General features: G+C 40.8%; 1 protein-coding gene across 1 annotated transcript in view; it reads left to right on the forward strand.

Annotated features, from left to right (window-relative positions):
- DGKI (diacylglycerol kinase, iota) overlaps window positions 1-21,255 on the forward strand; it is a gene marked incomplete at its 3' end in the record, with an annotated part of 182,455 nt that overhangs the window by 24,541 nt on the left and 136,659 nt on the right. Inside the window, exons 3-4 of the mRNA XM_008566126.1 lie at window positions 13,957-14,031; window positions 15,379-15,435. The remainder of the gene's footprint in view (window positions 1-13,956; window positions 14,032-15,378; window positions 15,436-21,255) is intronic.

A 21,255-nucleotide genomic window follows, 5' to 3' on the forward strand; every position in this document is an offset into this window, starting at 1 on the left:
ATAGGGGTTGCACCATCTTGCATTCCCACCAACAATGTATGAGAGTTCCTTTTTTTTCCGCAACCACGCCAGCATTTATCTTTCAGCGTCTTTTGGATTTTGGCCATCCTAACTGGGGTGAGATGGTATCTCAGTGTGGTTTTGATTTGCATTTCCCGGATGCTGAGTGATGTTGAGCATTTTTTCATATGACTGTTGGCCGTTTGTATATCTTCTTTAGAGAAGTGCCTGCTTAGCTCTTTTGCCCATTTTTTGATTGGGTTGCTTGTTTTTTTCTTGTATAGTTGTTTGAGTTCTTTATATATTCTAGATATTAGTCCTTTGTCAGATGTGTATTTTGAAAATATTTTCTCCCACTCTGTTGGTTGTCTTTTAGCTCTGTTAGTTTTCCTAGGACTCGTATTTATGTCTGATCCACAACAACAACCCTTTGGAGTACTCATAGCAGGCAGTTCACTTTCACCTAAAGGTAAAGGAAAGAAGTGACAGAGGCTTAATCACCATCTGGAATTTGTAACTTTTTTGTATCTTTGTGCAGTTCTTTTGCCTTTATACTAAACTTGCATTAAGCCAAAAGCATGTCTTACTTTATTATTAGAGTTTCAGCCTCTAAGAATAATTGTCATGTCTTCTGCAATGACAATTTTAGGTTGAAGCTGCATTTGTGTGTTTGTATGTGGGTGTGTGTTTGTGTGAAGCAGTTCTGTTTTTATTTAATATCATATGGTCCTGTTCCTTAATAAAAATAATTTGCATCCTATTCAGCATAGAGTTTATATGTCACCTAGGTAATGCACAGGTGTATAGAAATGTTTTCCCTTCTTCCAGTGTTCTCATTGCCAGGGATCCAGAACAGTAGATTTTAGCCACTATTCCTGTTGTCGCTCAGGAGCACTCAATCTTGGCAGAAGCATTATTTGCAGTAGTAGTTACCCAAACTCCGACTAGCCCCCAGATTTGACATTGTTTCTTTATTTTTAGGAACTTTTTGTTGTGGTTGCTATTATTTCCTATTTCATAGTCTTGGCAGATAGATATTTCAGAGGGTGAAATTGAAGGAAATTCACAAGAAAATGGAAAAGCCTGCTTGGATGTCTTCACTGAAGGAGGTGTGGGTGATGACCAGGTGTGTGGGCTTTAGAATCACATGGCCTGGCTTTGAATCCAGGTTTTGAGATTTCCAGGCTTTAAGTTGTGTGACAGTGGTCATTGTTTTAACCTCTGTGAACCCCAGTGTCACATTGGTAAGATGTGGATAATACTGACTCTTAGGGTTGTTGTGAAAGTTAAATGAGAGAATACATTTATGTTAGCAGTGTGGCAAGTCATAAGCACTCAGTAAACATTAGCCTCTGTGATCATTCTTCCTTGAATAAAAGTGGTTGCCAGAAACTGAACTCAAAAAGGCAACCCAGAGTACTAGGTTTCGAGTCATAGAATCACCTGCTACATCTCCATCATTGAGGAAAATCGAGGACCAATCTCATGAGGTGGAACCACTAGCCCTACCGATAGTCAGGCTGTCCCTTGATTCTGTTCCTTTTCCATTCTCTCAGCCTTTTGTAGCACACGTCACTTTGTATCATATTTAAAAAAATGTACTCACTTATTTACCTGTCTCTACAAAGTAAACTGATAATGAGAGTACATCAGGATTCACGATACAAGAGGGTGTATATGGTACAACCACACCAGCAAGGATTAAAAGGAAAGTTTGGTATTTTCTAGTTTATATTAAGCCTCAAATCTCTGCTGTGCTCATGAGCTAGAACTAGAGAAAGCCTTCAAGGCAATATCGAGACATTATTTCCTGTTAACTCATTTTCACTATGACTTCGGTAATATGCCCAGCTGATCTTCACTCACATCTATCTGCTCAACATTTGTGAACACACAGGTTTGTGTGCGTAAGGCTCTACTTTGAATTTCTAGTTACTAGTGTCTCTGTACTTTTAATAATATTTATATACACCTTTTGTGCATACATTAACACTTCAACTAACCTACTGTAAGATGTACGTCAACTTTGATGTGCTGGTACAAATAACAACTTTGAAGAAAAGGTAGAAATGTAACAGGGAGCAGCCACAAAAGCAGCTGGAAAGAACCAAAGACAGGAAGATTGTCCACGACAAAGTTAAAACTAGTGACCAGCCATGGTCGTATAACCTCAGACCTGCTGGCACTGAGGTTGAGAAACATGGAGAAACAAATGAGAAACAGGAAATGAGAAAAGGCAAGCAGGCAAAATAAAAAACAAAGCAGAAACAAGAGACGAAAGCAACAAAGTACAGAGACAGCCGATAATAATAGTTATGGAAATAGGAAGTGTCCATGGGTGAAATGAGAGCTAAGCGCGGGAAATGGAATTATAGGTTTTTGAAGATTCTTTGAGTTCATTAGACTGAAAATCTTTTTTTTTTTTAAAGCACCATGACCATGAAGGAGGAGGCAGAAGGGAGGCCTGAGCAGCGCCGCCACCTCAGACCAGTCAGTGAGGGGACACGCTGAGCCATGTCGACCCGCTCAGCTGTCTCTGAGCGCCTCTGTGCTTGATATCATTCCATTAAACTTGTGCCAACCCATACACATTGATCGGGCCACGTACTTGTCATAAGGAGAAGCTGCAATATATGTTTGTTTCATACCTCAATCATGGTGCCTGCATTTTACCTAGATTTTCAAAAGATGTTAGCATATGCAGTAGTCACCCAATTGAATTCCAAGATGTACACTTCCCCTAAGATTTACGTGGCAGCTTTCTGCTGAAGCCCATCAGAGAAACCCAGTACCCATCACTTTCTTCTCATTAAAAAAAAAAAAAAAAGAAAGCATTAGCATAAGTCACTTTTAAATCATTCTTAAAGAGTAAAGAGTCTGATTTGGTGCAAATTTTAATAATAAGGGTAAATTATTGAGATACAGACATGTACCTTTTTTCCCCCACCTTAAAAAGAAATCTATGCTGGTCTGACATAGCTTTTTCCAATCCTAATCTAATGCTCAAAACATGATGGGTATCATTCTTTATAACCAGCCTTTGACTTTAGCTCTGAGTTAATACGATTCTAGCAATTTGGTTCTTACCAAATTGTTTCTCAGGTGAGCCCCAACTGGCTGCTTCTCGGGAGGAGGAAAGGTTTTCATGTGTCTTTCCAGTTCTTTTATTCAGCTCCCAAAGTCCTTTCCTTCCCTTAGCTTTCTGCTCTAATTTTGGTTTTCTTTCTCTTCAAAAGAAAAATATAAAATACACCGGCTGTTTGGGAAATATAAAACTTTTCCTTTGTGTCCAAACAATGACACGCATTTTTCTTTTTTCTCTCTGCCTGTCTCCTGGGAAGCTGTGGCATTGACCTTATGCATATCAGCTGAGGTGGGTCCTACTTAGTATCTAGATTTACTTGCATATTTGAGGTTACTCACGGGAGGTGTCTCTAGGAACATAAACACTTCATGTGCAAAGTGCTTCAGAGAATGCGTTCCTTAGAACAGAACAAATCGCACTGTTTGAAGAGCATATTAAATGGGTTTCATTGTAGTGCTTTAGAGGCAATCCCAGCCATTGCACAGCATGAGACTGTCATCTATATACAAGCAGCAAAGCTGGCCAAGGTGTAGAATTGAAGCCCTCCTTGGCTATCGGTGATTCTGCTGAAAGCGATAAGACCAAAGTATGAGAAGTTGGTGTTAGCCTCAGTGGAGACCTGCAGGGGACTCTGAAGAGGTGTGCACTCTCAGTCACTCTTGTGTCTCTGCCCTTCTTTTCTGTTCCATTCTTGTCCTGCAGTTCAGCTTGATTACCTAATATGTGAGTTATCACTGTGGTCTTTCATTACTGATCCTCTTTCAGAGAACATTTCACTTTCTTACCTGTAACCAGCAAGACCCCACACGATGTGGCCTGCTGCTCTTGTTTGGCCTCATCTCCACCTGATGCACTCCAGTCCCCAACACAGGTCCCCTGGCCACTCCTCAGCACCCCCACGTCCTCAAGCCCCCGGGTCTTGCACTTGCTGTTCGCTTTGCCTGGAATGCTTCCCCCCATATCTATGTGGTGAGCTCACTCCTTCCAGCGTTGGTTAAAATCTGTCTTTTTAGTGAAGCTTCTTTTGGCCAACCTATCTACAACTCCAACTTTCCCCTGCTTCTGATGTTTCCTATCCCCTTTCCTCTCTTTACTTTTCTCTTTAGCACTTACTTCTATTAACATATTATGTATTATATTTATCTATCTTGTTTATTGTCTGTCTCCCACAGGAGAATGTAGGCTCTATGACATCAAAAACACCTTTTTGATGATTTGTTCCCTGCTGTATTCCCAGTGCCTAGCACAGTGCCTGGCACCCAGCAGGTGCTCAGTATTTCTTGGTTGACTGAATTAATAAGTTACTCATCTTACTTCCCCTTATCTTCTTCCTTCGGCTCTGAGATGGTGCTGCATACTGCTACCAGATTAAGTTATTATTTTGGTCCCTTATTATCTGTTAGGTTAAAGTTTGTATTTCTCAGCCCAGATTTAAGGCCTTTAACAACCTTATCCCAATTCACCTTTATAGCCTATTCTGCGTCACCCAACCACAGACTTGTTTGGAAGGCCGGCCTCGTTGCTGGTCCCAGTTTTGTCTGTTTTCCTCCCACCCCCACAACTGTTACCCAAATACATATTCCAAATGTATGACACGCAGGCTCTTCTTTCTCTCTGCACGTCTCCTGGGAAGCTGTGGCGTTGACCCTTCTGTGCATCATATAGGCTATTGCACTAGCCTAGAGACAGGTAGGATCACATGAGCAGCAATCACACGGGCTTACCATTCTTAACTCTACCCATTTGTGTAAGACCTCAGTCTTCTGCAAAATACCTGCCTTCCTGTTAGGTATTCCTGGAAATCCCCAGAAGACATCTGATTTATGCTTACAGAAATGGTTGTTCAGTCATAATCACCATGAAGCCTCTATTTTTCCTCTCCTGCTTGTAGAGGTTTTGTTTCCTCAAACACGTTGAGGGTGTCTTATCACCACTTCTTCTGGGGTTGCCCATTGTGAAAATGACTATGTCCTAGTGAGGGTTTTGTCTCCTAATGTTTCCAAAGCCACCGGTTCTCCATACTGGGGGCATGGATTCAGGGCTTAAGTGGGGAGAAAGCCCTACTCTGTAAGCCGTTTCTCCTTTCCTCTCTCCCTTTTTCCCTTCCAGAGTATCTGTGTCAGGCAGTGTTCCTGGTGTTGGGTGTTAGCAGTGTGAAAAAATAGAGAAATCTCCACGTTTTTGTAACTATGATTTTTAACCCCTGGGCCTTTCGGGAATAGTCAGTCCTGCTTTGCCCTTTCTCTTGCAGCCCCTCGTGACAAAGCTCCTCTGGCTTCTTCACACTGGTGTACCCAATCCTTGCATCTGCAGATAGATACCCCACTCTACCTGGCCCCGCAGCCAGGTGCACATGTTCCAGCCCCCACACTTGACTATCAAACCTCGTGTCCAGCAGCTCTCGCAGATGGACACCCATGAGCCCATTAATTTAGTTCCTCACCAGACACACTAAAGCCAGTCTCAGTTCCTTTTAGGAGGTGTCAGTATCTACTATATAATGAGACTTTAGATCTTCCCTCTGCTGGAATATCTTCAATCTCTTCAAATGTATACATCTTTTAAGGCCACTCAAAAATTTGCTTTCTCTGTTAGGCCCTTTTTACTGATGCAGCCTCTGAGATTTTTACCCTCCTCTAAATTATGGCTTTTATTGTTTGAGCTGTTCGTTTAGAATTTAGCTATGTGTTGCTCTCTCCTGTTAATGATCTTTTCTTTCAAGTCCCTCTTGTCTCCTCAAGTGGCTTGCCAGCTTCTCCCAGAAGGACAAAATCTTCTTCCTCTTTATTTCCTGTACAGCACTCATAGTGCCTTATACAGATAGTGATGGTAAAATGACTTGTTGACTGAATTTCTATAAGTATGTTTTGGAAAAGTCAGTGGTTAAAACATTGTTTCAGCCACATGGAAAATTCCCTGTGTAGGATACCTCATACCATCATGATTCCAGATAGCTGGCATATAGAAATTTTGGTGTATTAGTGTATGAGGGGTCCTCAGCAAGTTTGTGGCAAATGTGTATTCTAAAAAAATTGTGCATGGATTGTAAAAAATTTTTTTGCACCAAAATAAACTCATACTAACTTGTTATAACATGTCTGAACGGGATCTAGTTTGAGGCACTGAGAAGAATAAGACATCAGTTTGAAAAGAGCCCCTATCAGAGCAAAGTGAATTCTGCTAAAATTGAAGCAAGAACAAACATCAAATTATGGTGAAGTTTGGGTGGAAGAATGATGAAATCATTGATGCTTTACAAAAAGTTGATGGAGACGGTGCCCCAAGGAAATGATCAATTTACAAATGGAGAACTTGTTTTAAGAAGGGATGAGACAATGTTGAAGATGAAGCCTGTGATGGCAAACCATCCATATCGATTTGCAAGGAAAAATTAATCTTGTTAGTGCCCTAATTAAAGAGGACCAACAATTAATGGCAGAAACAATAGCCAACACCATAGACATCTCCACTGGTTCAGCTTACACAATTACAGCTGAACAAACTTTCCACTCGATGGGTGTCACACTGTTGTGCCCAGATCAGCTGCAGATGAGAGCAGAGCTTTGAATGGAAATTTTAAACAAGTGAGACCAAGATCCTGAAGCATTTCTTTGAAGAACTGTAACAGGAGCTGAAACATGGCTCTACCAGTACAATCCTGAAGACAAAGCACAATCAAAGCAATGACTACCAACAGGCCAAGCAAAAGCAGACAGGTCAAGAGCAATGGTCAGGGCAACAGTTTTTTATGATGCTCAAGGCATTTTGCTTCTTGACTTTCTAGAGGGCCAGAGAACAATAACATTTGCTTATTGTAAAAATGTTTTGAGAAAGCCAAAGCTTTAGCAGAAAAACACCCAGGAAAGTTTCACTGGAGAGCCCCTCTCTACCACAAAAATGCTCCTCCTTCCTCTCATCAAATGGGCAATTTTGCAAGAATTTTGATGGGACATCCTTAGGCATCCACCTTATGGTCCAGATTTGGCTGCTTCTGACTTCTTTTTGTTTCCTAATCTTAAAAAAATCTTTAAAGGGCATCCATTTTTCTTCCATTAATAATGTAAAAAAGACTGCATTGACATGGTTAAATTCCCAGGACCTTCAGTTCTTTAGGGGTGGACTAAATGGCTAATATCATTGCTTACAAAAGTGTTTCAAACTTGATAGAGCTTATGTTGAGAAATAAAGTTTATATTTTTTATTTTTATCTTTTAATTCCATTTTCCCACAAGCTTTGTGAAGTCCCTTCATGTACTTGAGCACTGCATGAATATTTTGGTGCATCCTTTGCAAGAATCCTCCACCCAGCCTCCAGTTGTTCCTGATACCTTTTCTTTCAGATATTCAGAAGTACTGCTGGATAGTTTATTATCTAGGGTGTTGACTGTGGGAGACTGTCTCACAGGCATCAGCCTCACCAGGCCCTCGTCTGTCCAGAGGACACATTGCGCAAACACATGGGCTCTTGACAATGAAGGCCCACTCTCCAACACTGCTCAGGCTGAGGGCTGGGACCCTTTAATGTAGGATGAGGTTTCCTTGCAATAGATCCTCCAGGGAAAGCTCTGAGTTTCCACTCGGGTCACAGGCTCCTCTGGACATGTGGCTTCTTTGCTCCTTGCTCTGAGATCATAAGATCCATTTGTACAGACATTTAGTGCTATACCGAGAACAACAGGGGTGTGCTGGAACTTCAGCTAGCCACCTTCCTGGATTGTCTGAAATGCTCTGGATTCTGTTGGAGAAAAAGAGGGGCCTACATGAGTGACAGTGGAGGCTGGGCTTTGGTCCTGAGATCATATTAATGGAACTTCTAGATAATGCCATTCTTCATTTTTCCTAATACCAATTTACAGATTGCATCCCAGGCTCCCCAGAGAAGCAGAATTTGCCAAGTATGTGTGTCATTTCTTCTAATTAGATTTTTAAATAAATCAAAGAACTCTTGTTTTCATTTACCTTAGATTATACAGCACAATGTTCTTGTTTACGTTGCACAAGGAAGCAATCCTCACTGAAAGGACACTGAATTCCTGACGTTCTAGAGGCTGAGGAAGTTCCACTGCACGAAGCATTGAAGCATTCCGTGAGCCCCACGCTGTGAGAGGAAGGCCTTGCCCGGGCTGCACTGCGCTCCCCTCCGCCTTCCACCAGAGTGCTGCAGGGCCTGAGCTTTGTGGTCTGAGGGGTAGAGGAGGGGAGGGCAGAACGTCCTCCTTGCCACTTGCTGCTCTCCCTTTGGCTCTTCCCAGCCCTCCCCCACTTCTATTCCTCAGCATGAATCCTCTGATCTAGGAAGGCCAAGGGACTGGAAGATCACTGGAGAGTAGAAAACTGGGAGGTAGCTTGAGGGTAAGCCCCTCCCACCAGCTTCCTGAAGCTTCCCGATCCCTTCCTTTTTTCCAGGCTTTTCACCACTCAGCACCGCCCTCCCCCCAACCTCCACCCCCCGCTGCCCCCAGCATCTGGCCCTGTCCCCGGAGTGCCTGCTCTGCCTCCTCGCCCACTCCCAGTCTCCTTGGTTCCTCCTGGATTATACAGTCCCCTCTGCATTCATCTCTGTGCTCACTGTATGGGGGAAGGGGGCAGTGGGAGCAGCGGTTTCCTGCATCAGGTCCACGCGTCTGGTCTGGGTACTCTATCTCGAGTGAGGTCCTCTGGGCCCAACTTTGTTCTGGTGTTTTGGGGCTGGTGGCAGGCTCTGGCCTCTGAGCTCTCCTGAGACCCAGCAAGGGCTGCCCTGCTGCTCCTTGTCCCACTGCCCTCTCCACTTGTGGTCTCTTGTGCTTTCCCCAGTGCCGGTGGGCAAAGGGGGTGGAGTTCTTAAGACCTCAGCAGCAGATGTATCATTTGCCCCAGCTTCAGGGAGAAATAAGGCTTGGTGTGTGCCTTAGTAGGAAGGGGCAACAAGCCTTATTGTACCTGCTTCTTGGGGTCAAACTTTAGAATAGGTTGACAAACATTTAACTTCAGTTGTCTTGGGCAGCAGAGAGACCCCAACCCTTTCATAAGTCACAGCCTGTGAAACCAGATGGTCTAAGGCCCTGGAGTGCCCCTTTCTTTCCTTTCCTCCTCTCCTCCCCCTCTTCCGCTCTTCCTTCCCTCCCTCAATCCACCCTTTCTCTTTTTCTCTCTTTCTTTCTCTTTCTGTCAAACTCTATTAACCATCACCAGATATTTATTGTTACTTAGCAGAAATCACATCTCTTGTTCAAAGGAGGTAGAAAACTGCTTTCCCGGTGGTGCACATAGATAGGGACTTATAGCCAAGGGACGTGGCTGGGTGGGGAGCATTAGATATTACACTCTTGATCAGGGACAATTGTGTACTTCCTACCACTGCCTTCCTCTGACCCTCTGTCCCCACAGAACCCCTCCCCAGCTGTCTAAGGCTGTGACAGTTTTAACAGCCATGCATGCTGTGAGCTGAAGTTTGGTGAGGAGCTGTCACTCTACTTTGAACGTCAGCAGTGCCTGTAGCATGGGGAATAGGTACGGCCGAGTCAGAACTCTGAGTGTTTTGTCTTAGACCAACAGTATGGCTGCTAGTTAGATTATATCCACAATCCTAAAGCATAGTGTATCATTATGGTATTATTTAAGTAAGTACTGATCATGTTTTTATTAGATCCAAGTGAGATATGATGGAATATGATCTATATTATATCCTATATTGTCTTAATTTCTACAGGTGTGCACCCCCCCCCCTTACAAATGAATGGATTTCTTTTGAATACCAACACTGACAAAACCAGGAAACCCTTAATTTTTACAGGTGTGCCCCCCCCCCCCCTTACAAATGAATGGATTTCTTTTGAATACCAACACTGACAAAACCAGGAAACCCTTAGATAGGGTGCTGAGGGTACTTGATATTTAAAGCAGTAAGACTGGTTAGCCTTTAAATTCATTTGACGAGAACGAAGTCTTAAATTTTTATAATTTTAATTTTTAAACGTTGTATTAGTCTGTTTCTGTTGCTTATAACAAAATACACAGAACTGGATAATTTGTAAGAAAACAAAATTTGTTGCCTATAGTTTTGGAGGCTGGAAAGTCCAAAGTCCAGGGAACATAGCTGGTTAAGGCCTTGGTGGTAGTGACAGTGACCTAGGGGTCTCACAGGGCAGACAATGGCAGAGCAGAGAGAGAGACTAACCTCTCGTGTGCTCTTCTTTTAAAGCCCTCAGAACCACGCCCCTGACCACCATTATTAATCCGTCCACTACTGCATGGTCCTACAATCTATCACCTCTTCAAGGCCCCACCTTTCAATTACTTTAATAGGATTTCTCATCCGCAGCAGTTACAGTGGGGATTAAGCTTCACTGAGGTGGCGGGGTGGGGAGGGGACATCCAGTCTATGGCAATTGTGCTTGGTGTCCTAGGCAATATTTATTTTTTAAATTATGTTTTTGCAGTAGGTTCTTTTTTTTTTTTTCCTTTTTGTCTTTTTTCGTGACCGGCTACGGATCGCAACCCTCAGTGTCGCGCCCGTACCGGACCGGGACCGGCAATGGGATCGCAACCCTCGGTGTTGTGCCCGCACCTCGCTCAGCCAGTGAGCAGCTGGTCTGTATGTGGGATCTGAACCCTCGGCGGGAGCGCCACCACACTCCTAAGCGGCGCACTGTAGCAGTGCGCCACCGGGCCGGCCCTTGCAGTAGGTTCTATAACAACTGTATCCCAATATGAAAAATAAAAACTGACCTACTGGATGATTTTAAATGGCTTTTCTTGATTTTAATCTATCACCTTGTGTAGTGAGGAAGCACTGGCTTGCTTGTGAGTTATTCAGGAAAAAGTGAATATTTATACTATTTGATTTCCGCATTTTACCTTTGTATTTAGCTTAAGTCTTCAAAATAAAAATTGTAACACAAAATTCTATATGTTTTGAGCAATTTCTTCCCAGAAGCTTATTATCCAGCTACTTCGAATAACTTTAACCAGCTGAAATATAGTCATAAACTAAGAAGTCAACAGTTAAGACTTCAGATTCACTCACTGAAACAGTTTTCATCAATCGAGGGACTAAAGTCCAGGTACTTTACTGCTATGGGAAAGACCCTGGGCCTTCACTCAGAATTTATTCACTTAATTTTGTATATGATTATAAACCTTAATTATCTTATTTCTCAAATTAAAAGCTGTTTAGAAGCTGTCATTTAAGAAATAGAGAGCAACAAAAGACAGGAACAATGACTTGAAAGGAGCTCTGTCCAGATAGGAAACAGAAAAAGTTTTTGGGATACAGCGCATCACGTTGTAGTGTTTATGAAGAAAAAATTATATTGCGATCTATATAAGTATGTTCTACCTCAGAGGGCATGGAAGTATGTAATATATTTTAAGAAGGTCTTTTAAAATTCAATATTGTTTAATTCAAATTTTATAATTTGAAGCACTTTCCTTCATATGTTATCTGCAGAATACTGCACTTGCGTTATTCCACATGAATGATGTTAGTGTATTAGAAAGCTAAGCGATAACATAAACCAGTGGTTCTCAAACTCTTCCAGCCCAGATCCCTGTTCAAAAGAGATTTTGACTGAGAATCCTGGTAGGTAAAACAAAGGAAGGGGTGTCTGGTTCCATCGAGTGCCCTGGGGTTCCTGAGCCTACTTGGCGTTCTTCCCGTGATCCTCAGTGATTTCTTGGGAGCCTACAGAATCCCTGGAGCTCTACAGAACTTAATGCAGAGCATGATGTCAGGCACAAAGCTGGAGCAGGGAAGGGGTTACCAGTAAGGAAGGAGGCTTTTCAGACATCCTTAACTCATAGTCCATAAGAGGTTGCCTACCTTTCGAAGTGTAATTAACTCCAGTCTCCTTAGCATCACTGTAACTCTGGTTAGCAAGATGACTCAAATACTCCATGCATTTTCTGCAGGTGATGCTAAAGCACTGATCTGCATAAGGATATCCATAGCAAACCAGGAGGGCAATGGTAATTTGCTTATGGGCACTTTGTTCATGAAAATTTGCAAACGAGAATTTTATTATTGTTTTGATTGCTGCTGCTGCTGTTTCCACAACTACCTACTACTTCACGTTCCTGTTCACCCTTGTTCCTCCTCCTGGTCTCCTCCCCCTCCCCCTTCTCTTCTTTTCTTTTTAGTAGTAGAAAAGACACTTTTTCAGTAGTGTAGCTAGATGCTTTGGTTTCCCTTATCCTTTGTTAATTGCAAAATCAATTGATTGTGTTCTAGACCATGTTCTTTCCTCAGGAAGAGGAAAGCCAAGAGTAATTAAAGCATCTGCAAACAGGGTAAATAAGCCTCACTCAGTGGATATCTTCTAGCAGATTCCTTGCTGCAGTTTTGCAGCGTGTTAGGTTCTTTGTTGGTGCCTGGTAACACTGCGTAAATACCCCATGTTGAATGAGTGAAGCAATCAAGGGAGCAGGAGGCTACAGTTTCTTTCCTGATACCACCCCTTCTGAGGTGGTTGTTTGCAGCCTTTCTTTTAGCAGGAGTAATACAGTACCTTATTCCTTCTCACCTGCCTGCCACAGTAGGCTCAAAAGTTATACCTCAGCAGGGGAAACCACTCATGAGAAGGGGGAAAGTTGCCAGCAGTCTATACTAGTGCCTCCTTAAGGATGGGACTCAGAGCCTTTCACACTTGGATGCTTCGACAGGCTATTTGACAGATCGGGTTTGTTATAATACGTTTCTTTCAGAGCTCAAACACAAAAATTATTCACACAGATCCTCCTTCAGTCTGTCTTTTGCAGAGAAGCCTGAGTATTCCTAGCTTAGACTCTACATGATACTGGCAGTAATGAAATCTAAATTCCACCCATTCATCTCTCTCCCTGCAGCATGCTTTTTATTGTTAGAGAAAAGATAAACCATAAGGAGTTTTTTATTGTGAATTTAAACTGTTACTGTCAGAGAGCCCAAATTGTAAAAAACTTACGAGCATAAGCTCTGCAGCCAGACCACCTGGCTCTGCTAGGCCCTGATCAAATGACCTTAGGCAGGTCACGTATGGTGCCTTAGTTTTCTCATCTGTAAAATGGTGTTAAGAATAGTAACTATTTATAGGTTCTGCAGGTTAAGTGAATTACTATTTGTGAAGTGCTTATAAGAGCACATAGCAAGTACTATATTCCTATTAGCTGTTCTTGCTGCTTTTGCTGCTGTTATTATTACTATTGTTTCCTGGGCATAAAAGCTAGATTTGTCTTCTTTCTTTTCTGAAGATATGAGCAGAAACCCAAATAGCTTAGTATAGATCTGCGCTTGGAATAGAAGCCTAAAGTGACTGGCCCCTTGAAATGTAGACTCTTTGGTAGTAGGGAAGGAGAGCTTGCTTTGAACTTAGACCTAAGTTTGGATGTTGGCCCTGCCTTTTGACTACTTGAGTGAAAATGTAAACAATGTAAAAAAACCCCAGAGGATAATAATGCCTACATTATTAGGTTATGATACTTAGAAATAACAGAATAAAGATCCAGGTTTATATTATATGCTCAATATATAACAACTATTATTATAACTATGCTTTGAAGAGACAATTTAGGCTACCCCAACTCATGTGGATATGGAGCTACTCGGTAAGTCAAATGACTGTTGATGAAGTTTGTAGTATTATTTAATGTTTAAGATGATTATAACTATGCTTTGAAGAGACAATTTAGGCTACCCCAACTCATGTGGATATGGAGCTACTTGGTAAGTCAAATGACTGTTGATGAAGTTTGTAGTATTATTTAATGTTTAAGATGCAGTTTTTAAAATTTGCTTAGTATTAGAAGTAATTGCAATGTATGCTTTATTTACATATACTCTCTTTAAACTCTTCAGAACTCCTTGGAACAAAATGTTAACATTTCTTTCTTGTACTTTGAATTGAATGCTGTAGAAATCTGCTCTCCGGAGGAAGTGTGCGGTCTGTAAAATCGTTGTCCACACCGCCTGCATCGAGCAGCTAGAAAAGGTAAGAGAGCGCCATCTGCTGCAGTTTTTGTTGCACTGCAAGTGTTTGGTCTTCAAAGACCAGGTATAAATTTCTAACAACTTTTTAAAAATAATGTCCTTTTAAAAAACTGGAAGTGCAACATTATTACCAGATTAATGATAGAAAGACAGGGTTAAAGGTCATTCACTCTCTTGTTTGCTGAAGTATAATTTGATATCATTTTATGTTGTGTCTTGGGAAAAGGATACATGAGAGGGAAAAGCCTGGTACGCCCTAATTCTATTCCTATATCGTCTCTGTTTAAGTATTGTTATTCACCCATAGGCTCTTCCACAAGATGTTTCCTTTAAAATTCCATAAGCTCTTTGAAATCATTGTTTAGATATATCCTTGTGAGTTTCCTTCTTCCTAAAGTGGCTACAAGGAAGACAGTCACGCCTGAAGCCAGAGTGTCTTCTTTGGGCAGTCTTCCTGCTTGTGTGGCATAAATGTATGGGTTGGCCTGAAGTTACATGCTGGAGGTGTCTTGCCTTCAGAAGAAGTGGATTCTGCATAGTTTATTTGTTTGTCATTTGGGGGAAGGCAAAGGCTCCGATAGTGAGTTGTCTGCTGACCTCTTCCCTTTCACACTTTGGACTTCATGTCCATGTGTGATACTCTGTGCATTATCTATGTTTGTAAGATGCCACGTGTAAGTGCATTAAAATAGTCTGATCCCTGTGACATTCATTTACTTTACTGACACATTACCAGTGCTTGCCAACTGATACCTTGTGTCAATGACTACTAAGATTTTATCTTAATGTTTCCTTTCCCAACCCCACTTACTCATCTTCTCCTTTAGTTCTATGCACTTTTCACTTTATCCAGTAGCTAAAGAAGATGTAAATGCTCTGACCAGGAGACCTCCCCATCTAAAAGAAAATATCCTTTTATAAAGAATATTTTTTTTGTTTGTGTTTGAATAATCATCATAATGTTAAAGATTTTTCCAGTGTATATTTTCTACTTTTAAAATCTGAAACCCAGCTGGATGATTTTATCTGCCATATATTTTTCCTCTGACTCTTATCTCAGTTTCTCAGATTTGTGGTGTTAAGAGCATTATGTTTAAAGATACTTTGATTTCATCAGTGAGACTGAAGGAACATAAATTAGAGATACAGATAGAATCACCTGAGATCTCTGGAAATATGTAATGTGATAATTTCAAAAGACTAAGAATAGTATTAAACTTTGTTCCTTATTCTTTGAGGGTTTTGTTTTGTAGTCTCAATATCTGTCACTGTTGTTTCTTACAGGTAACTCAATCTAGCTGATGCTTATCTACCCAATATAATATATTTAATTTTTTAAAAATTTCAGATTAATTTCAGATGTAAACCAACATTTCGAGAAGGGGGCTCAAGATCACCAAGAGAAGTGAGTATTCCAGAGCTCTATTTCAAATACAATCCTCAGTTTCCCATTGATTCATTGGATTCATAGATATTCACAGGGGTTAAAAAATAAATCCCATCTCCCTCCATTCCATATCAGTTTCTTATTAATACATCAGTAAATACAATCAATAAAATCTCTTCAGTGTGTGCACACTGCCTGTTATTCTTCTCATGGCATTTGTCGGGGAGCTAAGGTTTTAGTGAATGAACCACAGAGTAGGGGACTCCCTCCATTCCATATCAGTTTCTTATTAATACATCAGTAAATACAATCAATAAAATCTCTACAGTGTGTGCACACTGCCTGTTATTCTTCTCATGGCATTTGTCGGGGAGCTAAGGTTTTAGTGAATGAACCACAGAGTAGGGGCAAGGGGTGGTGATGGAATTGAAGGAGTAAGAAATAGCCTTTTATGGTCTTTTGGTCAATTTTAATTCTATTTTTCAGTTTTGAGAGAGTATAATCTCTTCAGGGGCAGCATAGTGACTGCTATCTATAAGAACACTGGGGTCAGACTGTCTGCTTTCAAAACCGTCCTTGATGCTCTGTGATCTTGGGCGTCTCGCCTAATCTTTCTAAATCTTAGTGTTTTCACTTGTTAAGTAAGTAAATTCAGGCATAATCCTTTGTCCAACTTTTATTTAGAGGTGATGCCAAGCACAGCGCTGGGAAAGTTAGAGATGGTGAGCTGGGTTCTCAGCCCTCATGTGTTACTCTGGACAGTCTAGTTCCAGGCCCACAATTCTCTCCCCAATCAGCAAAACAAAAGCCTACGATTAACAGAACCCATCCTCCTTAGAATGTGGTTTAGGCCACCCAGCTGTCACCCACTGCCTCCCAGACGTTACCATATTCTTTGGAAAGTAATTTCCAGTAAGTATACTTTCTCCACTTACATTTCCAGTGAGATGAGTTTCAGTTCTACTTATAGATTTACCCCCTTGAAAATCTTCCCGGCTGATGTAGTACACAAATCAGCTCTGTGGGGTAACGGATAGGAGAGAGAGGGGAGGCGTCAGGAAGGGGCTTCCTGGAGGAGATGGCAGCTGAACTGAGGCCTTAGGGAGTTACCTAAATTGGGAGGTGGGGGGAGGTGGTTAGTGAGAGCCTCCTAAATGGAAAGAACAAGTGAGAGAGAACATAGGGAGACATGAGATCTGAGAGACAAGCAAGAGCTAGGTCATGAAGGTCCTTATAAACCATGCTACGAGTTGAGTGTTTCATCATCAGGAGGGGGGCATTAGACTATTTTAAGCAGATTAATCCTTCTGGCTGCAGTGTAGAGGGAGTATTATGTAGTTCAAGAGTAGTAATATTGGAGGCATGAAGACGATTTAGGAAGGTATGCTAGTAATCTAGGCAAGAAGTAACAGAGACCAGAACGAAGAGTACCACTGTTGGTGGACGGGAGTTTGAAGGAAACGAAATTGACAGGATGTAGTGTTTGATTGGATTTTGGACACAAAGAAAGGGAAGCCCAGAATAAACCAGGATTCGGCCCAGAAAAACTGACTAGATGTTGGAAAATGAATTGATTTGAGGATGGGATGGGGATGAGTTTAGCTGTAGAACCATCAAATTCGAGGTGTCCTTGTGTCCCCAGTTGGAGATGCTGAATAGCAACCTGAGTGGGTATGTGAGTTTGGAGCTTAGGAGGAAGACGGGGCTGCAGGTAAGACACTTGTGAGTTGCCAGCATGTATAGATAGTAATTAAAGCTATAGAAATAGATGAATGTGTAGATAGGAATAGACGATGTCTGAGTATAGAGGAGAATACAGACGTTTTAAAGACAGTTAATGAAAGAAGACACGGTGGAAGAAAAACCCCCCCAATCTCATCTTTACTGAATAATACAAGAGGATTGGGAGAAACAATGGAAGGAGGATAGGTTGTGGGTGGAGGTTGTGGAGAGAAGAAAAAACAGTTTTCCCATCAGTTGTATTCTTCCACTGCATCTGTCCAGTATGGCAGCAATAGGAAGGTTTTGGGTCATACACAGGGTGATGAAAGTGTGAGAAAACGGTAGGGTTGCGGGTGCCTCAGTGCCACCCAGAGTGCACCATAGCATTGGCTGGAAGAAGACTCCGTGATAGCACAAATGAAGGAGATGTTTTATTTAGGAAAATAGAATAGCGTTGTGTTCTTATGGTGAAGTTTATGAACTTTCACCCAGGGGATCCATATGTCAACCTTTAGCTCTCTGTCTTTCAATTTATCTCTCTCTCTCAGTGGATGGATGGATGGACAAATGGACAGACAGATGGATAATTATAATTGTATGTTCAGTTTTTCTAATGCAAGGTTTTTTTTTTTTTTTGGTTTTCATTAGTGTATAGCTTTGCTTCTCTGAAGCCATACGCTCCATCAGTGTTTTGGACACCTCTCTTATCTTCTTACTAAAGACTTAATATTTCTTCCTTTTCTACATTTTTAACTGCTTCCACCCCACCCCCTTTCTAGATGATTTCCATTGGCATAAACATGCTCTAATAATTTTCATCTTAAAAAACAAAAATATTCCTTAACCACCGTGTCTTCACTGCTGCTTTGATTCTCACTTTTGTGTTCACTGCCAAGCTTTCAGAAAGTGTTAAATATATAAATTATTTTTAATAGGTCACCTCCTACTCAATTTAACCTGTTCTGGTCTGGTTTCCACCCTATCCCTTTACTAAAATTGCCGTTTTCAACATTGCCAATGATCTACCTCATGCCAAATCCATTAGACATTTTTCTCTTCTTATTCAGTCTCTAAAAAATATTCAAAATATTACACATCCCATCCTTCTTGAAATGCTCTGTTCTCTTGACTTCTAACATCACTCTTTCCTAATTTTCCTCTTCATTGAATAGCCCTTCCTAATCTCTTTCATTTCTCACTTGCCCTGACGTCTACATCTCCCTCTAGGCTTAGTCCTTGTTCATCTTTTCTTGTCTCTGCCCACTCTTGGTGGAAGAGCTCATCTAACCTCATGGCTTTAAAGACCACACATGGGTCGGCACCTTCTAACTTGACCTTTCCAGTCTACGCTTGTTGGAGTTCTGTTTGACACGCCCATTGAATGCATCATAGTAATCTCAAATATAACGCACCAAAAACTAAAGTCTTTATTTCCATCACCATAAAAACTAATTTTTCAATTATTTTATACCTCAGAAAATGAGATGGCTGTACGCTTGTTGGAGTTCTGTTTGACACGCCCATTGAATGCATCATAGTAATCTCAAATATAATGCACCAAAAACTAAAGTCTTTATTTCCATCACCATAAAAACTAATTTTTCAATTATTTTATACCTCAGAAAATGAGATGGCTATTGATCTAGCTCCTCTATCGAGAAAACTGGGGGTCATATTGATTCTTTCTCTCGTACACTCCCCACATCTAATTCATTTCCCAGGCCTATTCATTTTATTCATAAAGTACATTTCCAGTCCTTCTATTTATCTCCATTTCTGTTGTCAGCACCTTAGTCTAATGGTGATCTCTCACCTTTGACCACTAAAATAGCTTCCCCATGATTCCTCAGTTTTCTCTTTCAATCTGTGTATGATTTAAGGGAGTGATCTTTTAAGATGAAATTAGATTATGCCATTTTCCAGCTTAAGACTCTACAATGGTTTCTGTAGCACATAGTGCAAAACCAAACCCTTTGTTTTGACATGAAAAGGACTGCGTGGTCTAGTCCCTGGCTTCCTCTGCAGCACCATCCAACTGCCGTATGGGCTGACTTTCAGTTTGTGGGGCACACACCCGGATGTTCCCCACCTTTGCGTATTTGTGTATTTCATTGCTATATGGAAAATTTCTTTGCATGATTAGCTGTTTCTTAGTATTAGGTCTCAGCTCAGATATTATCCCTTCAGAGGTTGTCTTAGTTCAGGTTGCCATAGACTGGCTGGCTTATAACAACAGAAATTTACTTCTCACATGTCTGAAGACTGGGCAGTCTGAGATCAGGGTGCCAGCTAGTCTGGTTCTGGTGAGGGACCTCTTCTGAGTTGCACACTTCCACCTTCTCATTGTATCCTCACATGAAGGAAAGAGGGCAAGAGATCTCTCTGGGGTCCCTTTTGTAAGGGCACTAGTCCCATTCATGAGGGATTTACCCTCATGACATAATTACCTTCCAAAGGCCAACCTCCTAATACCATCATATTAGGAGCTAGGATTTCAACATATGAATTTTTGGGGGGGCGGGGCACAGACATCAGTCCATTGCAGAGTATCCCTTGATGACCACCTTTAAATTGATAGCACATTGTTCTTTATCAAATCACCTTGTTCAGCTCCTTCAGAACACTTTCTATGTCATAATTATTTATGCATATTACTGTTTGCTTGTCTAACAATGTCTCCCTCCTTTAATATAAGCTCTGGGTGTTCACTCATGGAATTTGTCCCAAATTCATTGTGCTAGAACAGAGTATATAATCAATGAATATCCGCTGTCTGAATGCATTTGCAAAAGACTCCATTTCTCCCATATGTTTAAGAACTCTTGGTCTAAGAGGACATTTTGAAAATGAAACTTGTAACCTACCATGAGCCATTTGAGATTCTAATTCAAAGTCTTTAGTTAGTTTACTTAATGCAAATAAAAGAACATTCACTTTGGAATTAGTTTGACCTGCATTGAAATTATGCCTCTATTCCTTTTCTACTGGAAGAGCTGAGATTTTTGGTCACTGTACCCCACTATTATATAGTACCTGACATGTGGCAATTTTTAAATGAATATTTGTTGGATTCCTCTAAGTTGAATCTTCCTGGACCTCAGTTTTCTTAGTCTAGTCGAAAGCTATATGGATTGGGTTTTGATTTCTAAGATCCTTTCAAGCACTCTATGAATAATATTTTGAATTGAATTGGCTGTTTGAAAATAACTGAGCAAATTATGTTATGTATTTCTGCTAATAATACTGAATATAAGCCCTGAAATAATGTATCACTGATATTTTAACACCCATAAGTAATAGCTCTTTCCTTACCTAGTACTTGAAGTAGTATATGAATAATTCAGAAATTATTGATGAGCAATAAAAAGATGTTATGGTATTAGAACCCTAGTTTTGCTATCTTAACAACAGTGTATCAATATTCACATTTGCAGTATAAAGATCCTGAGTCTAATGACAGTTCAGCTATTTAGGAGATATGAATAATTGTCAAGAGAAAATAGTGTGAAAAATTAAAATGCTTGGGAAGTAAGAATTAGAAAACACCAGTGATTCTATACTAATGTTTTTTTTTCCTCATTGATGAAGGCAATTGATGATATCCCCTCCCCCCAATGAAAACTACATGATTTAATTGTCAAAGACATTAGGTTGAGATTTCCATCCAATTCAACATACATTTATTAGATATTAACTTTGTTTGAAGTATGTTTAAGCAGCAGTACAGAATAAATTTATATTAGGCCTAATAAGAACTCTGAATGGAAAGTTGCTTGACATCTCAAATCATAAAGCTATAGATTGCTGACAGTTATTCAGTTTATTTTGTAATAGTGATTTGTGTAAGTTACTTTACTGTGCCTTATTTTCATCAGTTTCCTACTTATTTTCTGGGAAGGATGATATTAAATATGTTTAACAACTGGTTAAGTCATATGTATTAATATTTAAAGAGAGAATTTTAAAATGTTTCTTTTTAGTCCCTAAATAAACTAAGCTACATGGTATTATAAATCTGCTTACCAAATGATATATGTTGGGCCGGCCCGGTGGCGCACTGGATAGTGCGCCGCTTGGGAAGTGCGGCGGCGCTCCCGCCCGAGGGTTCGGATCCCA

This window comes from Galeopterus variegatus, unplaced genomic scaffold (assembly GCF_000696425.1).
Source record: "Galeopterus variegatus unplaced genomic scaffold, G_variegatus-3.0.2 Scaffold223, whole genome shotgun sequence".
Lineage (NCBI taxonomy): Eukaryota > Metazoa > Chordata > Mammalia > Dermoptera > Cynocephalidae > Galeopterus > Galeopterus variegatus.